Raw genomic sequence first — 7,753 nt, forward strand, 5'->3', positions numbered from 1 at the left:
CCTAGAGAGGCTGGTGGGCCAATAATTTTACTGCTTTTTGGATGGGTATTCTAAGTATAATCAGATTGCATTCCACCTAGATGATCAAGAGAATACTACCTTCACCTATCCATTTGGGACCTTTGCCTATAGGAGGATGCTTTTCGGGCTATGCAATGCACCCACGACCTTTCAACGGTGCATGCTCGCCATCTTTTCTAACATGGTTGAAAAATTCCTTGAGGTGTTCATGGATGATTTTTCAGTGTTCGGATCCTCCTTTGATGCATGCTTAGAAAACCTATCTAAAGTCCTTGAGAGATGTGTGGACACAAACCTAGTGTTAAGCTAGGTTTTCATGGATGATTTTTCTGTGTTCGGATCCCCCTTTGATGCATACTTGGAAAACCTATCCAAAGTCCTTGAGAGATGTGTGGATGCAAACCTAGTGTTAAGCTAGGAGATAAGCCATTTTATGGTTCAAGAGGGAATAGTGTTGGGGCACATTGTTTCTACTAGGGGGATTAAAGTAGATAGGGCTAAGGTAGAGTTGATTTCCAAACTTCCTCCCCCTACTTCTATTAAACAAGTTAGGTCGTTCCTAGGGCACACCGATTTTTACTGGAGATTCATCAAGGACTTTAGCAAAACTTCTCGGCCCATAACCAACTTGTTAGTCAAAGATGCATCCTTTTAGTTTGATAAAAATTATCTCACTGCATTCAAAACTCTTAGGACGCGGCTGTTCTTTGCCATGATCCTGCAGCCACCCAGTTGGTCTCTCCCTTTCAAAATCATGTGCAATGTGTTATATTACATCATAGGGACTACGCTGAGGCAATGAGTTGATAAATTGCTTCATGTGATCTACTATGCTAGTAAGACTCTTCGAGGAGCTCAATTGAATTACATGACCACTGACAAAGAGCTTCTAGCAGTAGTCTTTTGGCCTACACTTTTTTCAAGATGCGCGAGAATTTAACAGAATATGTTTGTGGTGTCAGCAGACCAGGAACATATCCTAGTGTGACATAATGTCCGTTGGAATTGGTGTGATCCTAAGAGGGGGTGAATTGGGTTTTAAAACTTTTTGGTTAATTTAAATATTTGCTGATTCACCATAGTTTATATCTCATTCAATACTAAAAGCATGTATGTAAAATGATTAAGTTATCATTGCAGACATACACATGTACAGCATATCTCATTTAAATTAAACGTGTGCATGTGAATAATTATGACGGTAAATAAGCAAGCATACACATATGGAAACTAAAGTGTGGTAATTAAGTGAGACATAGAGAGAGTGACACACAATATTTGTTATCGAGGTTTGGCCAAACCAGCCTACGTCCCCGCCTTGGGCATACCCCCCAAGGATTCCCCTATCCCCGCTCACTTAAATAGGCAGAGTAGAAGTCATTTACAACCTTTCCTTACAAGGCAAAGTAAACCCCAGGTCAGATTATAGAGTTGGTCCCAACCTTATAACCTCTCCTTAGGGGGTAAGGAAAACCCCAACTCAATTACTAGGCTGAGCCGAACTGGTCTCCTTTATGGGGCGGAGACTCCCCGGTTCAATTACGGAAAGAACCCAACCAGTCTCCCTTACGGGGCAGAGACTCCCCTGTTCAAATAACGGGCTGAACCCATCCATTCTATTAAAAATATTTTTGTACATATAAAGATGCGTCTAAATACAAGTAAAGATGTACAACATTAAAGCTCTTAAAACATGCACTCTAATATGATATGAAAATGAGCTCAGTAGAGTAAGGGTGTTTTACTCAAAATAATATTTTTCAATCTTTGAAAATATAATGTATATAATAAAAGCTTCAAAGATTTAAACCCTAATAAAATTTTCTCAAAAATATTTTTCAAGAAATAACTGGAGAACCTAGGGTTTTGCTCTCACAGTGATTTTTGCACAAATGAGTATGTATGATCTTTGGTTTGAAAATGGTGTGCAAAAAAGATTCACAATCTAAAAGGTTAGTTTCTCCAAAAATGTTTATTAAGAAAATAATCGGGAGAAACCTTCAAGTTTACTCTCAAAATGATTTTAGAAATGAAAGTGTAAGTGAAAGTAAATGCTTATGAATGCAAGAAATAAATGCCCATAATAAAAATACTCTCTTCCAAAAGATTTGAAAAAATAAAGTGAAGAGAGAAGGAGGGTGTTAAAGATTTTCCCCAAAAGAAAATTTGCAATAAAAATGTGTTTGGGGGAACTTTGATTAGCAAAAGCCAAAATGAATTTGAGAGAAAAATTATGACTAATCAAAGTTACTAATCTAAGCTTTTGAAGGAAAATATATAAATTTTCAAAAAAATATGACTGTTAGGGACACTATGGGTATTTTACAAATTATTTAATTAAAATTTAATTATGTTTAAGCCCTTAAAAAAATTGGAACTTGAGAGGTTCGGTTGGTTGACCTTCAGCGTCAGTCGACTGAACACTCACAGCCAATTTTTTTTTTTTTTTTAGAAATAGGTTCGGTTGGCTGTGGGTGATGACCAATCAGTTGAGGCAAGGCGATTTTCCAAACTTTCGTAGGTTTGGTCACCTGAACCTAAGGCTGGTCTGCCAGTTCACAAGGGTCGATTGGCCGAGATGTTTTTGAACCATAAGGTCGGTCGGGCGGGGGAAGTAGAAAAGTCAAAATTATAATTTCGGTCGACCGTGGATGCTATGTTCAAATTCAGTCGATCGACCGAGCTTGGTCAACACTTTGACTTTGGGCAAACAGTAAGTTGGTCGACTGATGGATTATATAACACATAACTGGTCAGTCAACCAAGGCTTTTTAATTAAATCCAAAAATCCAACATCAATCTACTGAAGTCTTTGTCAAATTCATTTTAGTCCTAATTTTTTGCCCTAACCAATTAGTTATTAAGAAAAAGTTTTTCTATGAAAAGTGTTGGTTCCTAGGGTCTGTCTACAGTCAATCTGAGCATTCTATTCATATAATGCAGATGCATGCATTATTACAGACCAAAGATATAAAAATTAAATGCAATACAAATTAAATCAAAATGTTTTCTTCTTTGCTCTTCTAATTTCATGGAAAGCGCCTGAGTGTATAGTTTTTATGTCCTTCATGGCTTCCATTTCTAATCTCTTTATGTGTGTTTTGAATTATAGCATGTTTACTCACTAAATACACACACAAGTAATTTGTGTTTTGTTAGCATCAAAACAGGGATCGGACTCAAAATTTCAACAATGTCTTTGAACCCCATTCTAGTGGTTGAGATCTTTGATGTGTGGGGGATTGACTTTATGGTTCCATTCCCTCCTTCACATGGCTATCTATACATACTTCTAGTGGTGGATTATGTTTCAAAGTGGGTAGAAGCGGCCACGACTAGGACCAATGACCATTGAGTGGTCGCTAGATTTCTTAAGGTTCTATTTAGTCATTTCTCTTGCCCTCGAGCTATCATTAGTGTTGAGGGAACTCATTTCCTCAATCATCATTTTGTAGCACTCCTTCAAAAATACTGCATCACTCACAAAGTTGTCACTCCGTACCATCTGCAGACTAGTGGGCAGGTTGAGGTTTCGAGCCGTGAGATCAAAAACATCCTTGAGAAAGCTGTGAGGCCGGATAGAAAAGATTGGTCGTCCCGGCTAGATGATGCTCTGTGGGCATAAAGAACCGCTTACAAGACCCCTATTGGTATGTCCCCATATTGGTAGGTCTATGGTAAGGTCTATCACCTCCCAGTTGAATTAGAATATCGGGCTTATTGGGCAATTAAGAAGTTCCCATCGTCCCCTCCAACTTATTGATTTAGAGGAGATCTAGAATAACTCACATGACAATGCCAAGATCTATAAAGATATGACAAAAGCCTTTCATGACAAACACATTGTCTTGAAAACTTTCAAACCTCACCAAAAAGTGTGGCTTTTTAATTCGAGGTTGAAATTATTTTCGGGTAAGCTGCGATACAGATGGCATGATCCCTAAGTTGTGAGTCTTATGTTTACCCATGGTGCAGTTGAAATTAACGATCCAATGACTAACACCCTTTTCAAGGTCAATGGTCAGCGTCTAAAGCCATGTGTGGATGGGGTTAGTGAGGGACTCATCGAAGAAATTTTTCTTTGTGACCCGGTGTATCCGACTTGAGCATTCATTGAGTCTGGCTAAAGATGATAAACTTATCACTTTTAGGAGGCAACCCAACTGTTTTTCTTGATTTTTGTTTCTTTCAGTTGTACTTTGTAGGATGTGTTCTAATCTAGAGTCATTAGTGTAGGTCTTAACTTTAGTGTTCAGGTTAATTTAGGTGTGACTAAGGTGCCCCTATATGCGAATAGGTCAATCTTGGAGGGTTTATAGTTAGAAAATTGTTTCATTTTTCACATATTAGATCGACCATCATGCGACCAGGACACCCACTTGGTGCGACCTGGTCACTGGTCACTGCTCTGTGTCCACAAGGACCATTAATTTCTAGACACGGTCGACCAGTGTGCGACCATCCGGCAATTTTTGGGCGACCTGGTCGCCAATTTCTTTTTCACACTAAGTTGGGATTCAGCCCCAACATTGATTTTAACATGATCCCAATCTGTGCTTTGAATGTTCTTCTTGTCATTTATGCCTTGTGTACTGTTGTTTTCTTTTCTGTATTCTGATTTTATGCTAGGTGCGTTCTTATACAGGTACACATGTATTCCTTTCATTATCGTGTAGCGCTTTCCTTCCCTGCTTTCCAAGTATTTTCTATCTTTGTTTCAGTGGGAACACTGAAGTCTTAAGTTGGGGGTTGTGGGGTTAGGAGAGCACTACACGTTGCACTTAGGGGCACAAAAATGACATGATTTTTAATATTTCAGTTGAACATTGTATGGCGTATGCCATTTTAACACCCTTTATGCCCTTTACATACTTTTACTTAGCATTTGTGTTACAACCTCATGTTGTATCGTGTAAATAACTTTATTTTGCTCACTAACAATGAACTGAGTTATTTGTGCATAGTAATAGCCATTTTTCCATACTTACAACCTGGTGAGGGTTGATTAGGAGTTCATTCGCTTTAATGTTGTTATATGAGGTTTGGTATTCACATGGTATATTACATGGCTAGGATGCACTTTCACATGATTTGTTTTATTTAGGTTCCCTTGTGAACAATAAGAGAACAATTGTGGCAACTATGACACCTTGTGATGCTTTGTTGAGCCCTTCGTTTTTTTTTTTTTTTTTTTTTTTTTTTTGAGTTTTTTATATACTCTGAGTTCACGAAACTCAGCTTTTCTTCTTTGGATATTCTTTGTATGCTAATCTCTTTATTTGAATTTGCTAGCCTAGAGGTGATGTCTAGTGGGGAGATACAAACCTAGGTCTTGTAGCTTAATCAAGACATGAATATTAAGCCAGCCCTAGAGATGAAAATAATTCATGAATTCTCTTTTTGAGTATTAGTTCTCTACCAGTAGCACGATGATAGTTCAATGTTGTATTGGTTGTTCCTACTGTCCATGGAAAAGAGAAATTCAAAGAAAAGAAAAACTGATGAGCAGAAAATAAAGAAAAAGATAAAATAATGAAAAATATAGATATCTGCTCCAAAAAATAAAAAGAAGAATGGCCAAACTAGCGACACCACAGTCCTGCATGTCTTAGGTGTCTTCTAGTGCTCCGGTGCACATGATGGATTCACGTATTGGTTTATGAATTATCAACCTAGGGTGACCTTGGTAGGATGTGGAGAGTAGGTGAGAAGGCGCTAGGGTGAAGGACCCGACACCTCGTTATTAGGCTGAGTTCCATTCTTATGAGACTAGTCCACTTCATTTTTACCATTGGTTCTTCGATGTATGCGAGATGTTTTGATCATGCATGTTTTTCCTCATATACAAGAGTGACCCCATCTTTATAAGTGTTTTTGAGAGTATACCAGTGAGGCTGACCCGAGTGAGATGAATCATTCACTTTACACTTGCCTTGTGACTATGCTTGTTTATACTTAGATTTATATGATGATACTAACTCTAAATTAGAATTACTGACTAAATCTCTAAGGGTTCTGATTTTCTTGATGGTTATACCCTATTGAGACATGTATGAGTGATTTGCTCCGAAGTTGTCTTTATAATGGAATTATTTGTAAAGGAGCATGATTGTAATAATATATATGTATGTATGTATGTATATATGTATGTATGTATGTAAAATGGCATGGTTGTGTTACTTGTTGATTCTAATTGATGTTCACTAGGATAGGTGTTTGTGGGTATCACCCTGGAAACCCTCACGAGACTATAACTCATCCACTATTACTGACTAAATCTCTAAGGGTTCTGATTTTCTTGATGGTTATACCCTATTGAGACATGTATGAGTGATTTGCTCCGAAGTTGTCTTTATAATGGAGTTATTTGTAAAGGAGCATGATTGTAATAATATATATATATATATATGTATGTATGTATATATGTATGTATGTATGTATGTATGTATGTATGTATGTATGTAAAATGGCATGGTTGTGTTACTTGTTGATTCTAATTGATGTTCACTAGGATAGGTGTTTGTGGGTATCACCCTGGAAACCCTCACGAGACTATAACTCATCCACTATGGCCACCTAGGGGATGCAATTGTATTTCCCACAAAAAGGAGGTAGTTAGGAACCTATTTATCATGCGTAGGTTTTTCTTAGTTTTGTTTTGCTCGAGGACTAGCAAAGTGTAAGTTTGGGGTTGTGATGTATTCCTAAAATATGTTATTTTAGGCCCCTATTTACCTATGCTTTGTTCTCATTTTCATTGTAACTATCTCTTTTTATCCTTGTTCGGAGTTATACATGGTTTGTTCAGGTTTTAGAAAATTGGAGCTTAAACTAAGGAGTTAATCAATGCAAGAAGCTAGGAAGCAATTGGGAAGCACAAGACTAAACCAAGTGCTCAACCAAGTCTCTAAGGCCTTTGTCCATCAATAGCAACATGATCATGTTCGACCATGTGGTGCGACTAGCAAACACAACGGGTGACTAGGTCACGATCATAAGACTCCAAAGTGCTAACTGAAGCTGAATTAATGAGGATCTCAACCAAGGGCACGACTAGGAAACCTTGGAGGTGCAACCAAGTCAACTGAACACAAGCCTGACTGAAGATTTTTTCTAAGAGGTTTAACCAGGACGCGATCAGGGGAAATCCAAGGTGCAACCAGGTCGACATTTATCGAGCCCGACAATTTGCTTTGTGAGATTTCTACCGAAATTTTCTTGATTTGACATGAATTGGTTGTAAACCCTTTTGAGTATGAAAATAAACTTCGAACATGTTGATTAGGGTTTCTTTTTTGCTCCTCCTTGGTTAGTTACAGACCTAGAGTGCTAATTGGAGGCATTTATATTAGGTTTACTACTTTCTTTCAATTTCATGTCTGGTTTGTATTCAAGTTTTTCGAAGGCCTATGACAACCTTCAAGTTCTGATTGCTGCCATGTAGATTAAATTGGTTCTCAATTGTATTCCCAAATTGCTAGTGATAGGCCTTCGAGTTTCAATTGATGTTGTTTTCAATTACTTGCCAATTACATTGGTTTCATTTAAATTCTGCAATTTCAATACCATGCATTTAATTTCTTGCACATTTAGTTCTTTAGTTGTGATGAAAACCTAGGGGATAAGAAAGCATAGCTAGGCATTCAGTCAATTGTGCATAATAAAGTATGGCTTCCAAAGAGGAATATGTGTTCGCTAGATAGGTTATACCCCTGTTTCCAATTGTGCTATA

Source organism: Malania oleifera, chromosome 8 (assembly GCF_029873635.1).
Source record: "Malania oleifera isolate guangnan ecotype guangnan chromosome 8, ASM2987363v1, whole genome shotgun sequence".
NCBI lineage: Eukaryota > Viridiplantae > Streptophyta > Magnoliopsida > Santalales > Ximeniaceae > Malania > Malania oleifera.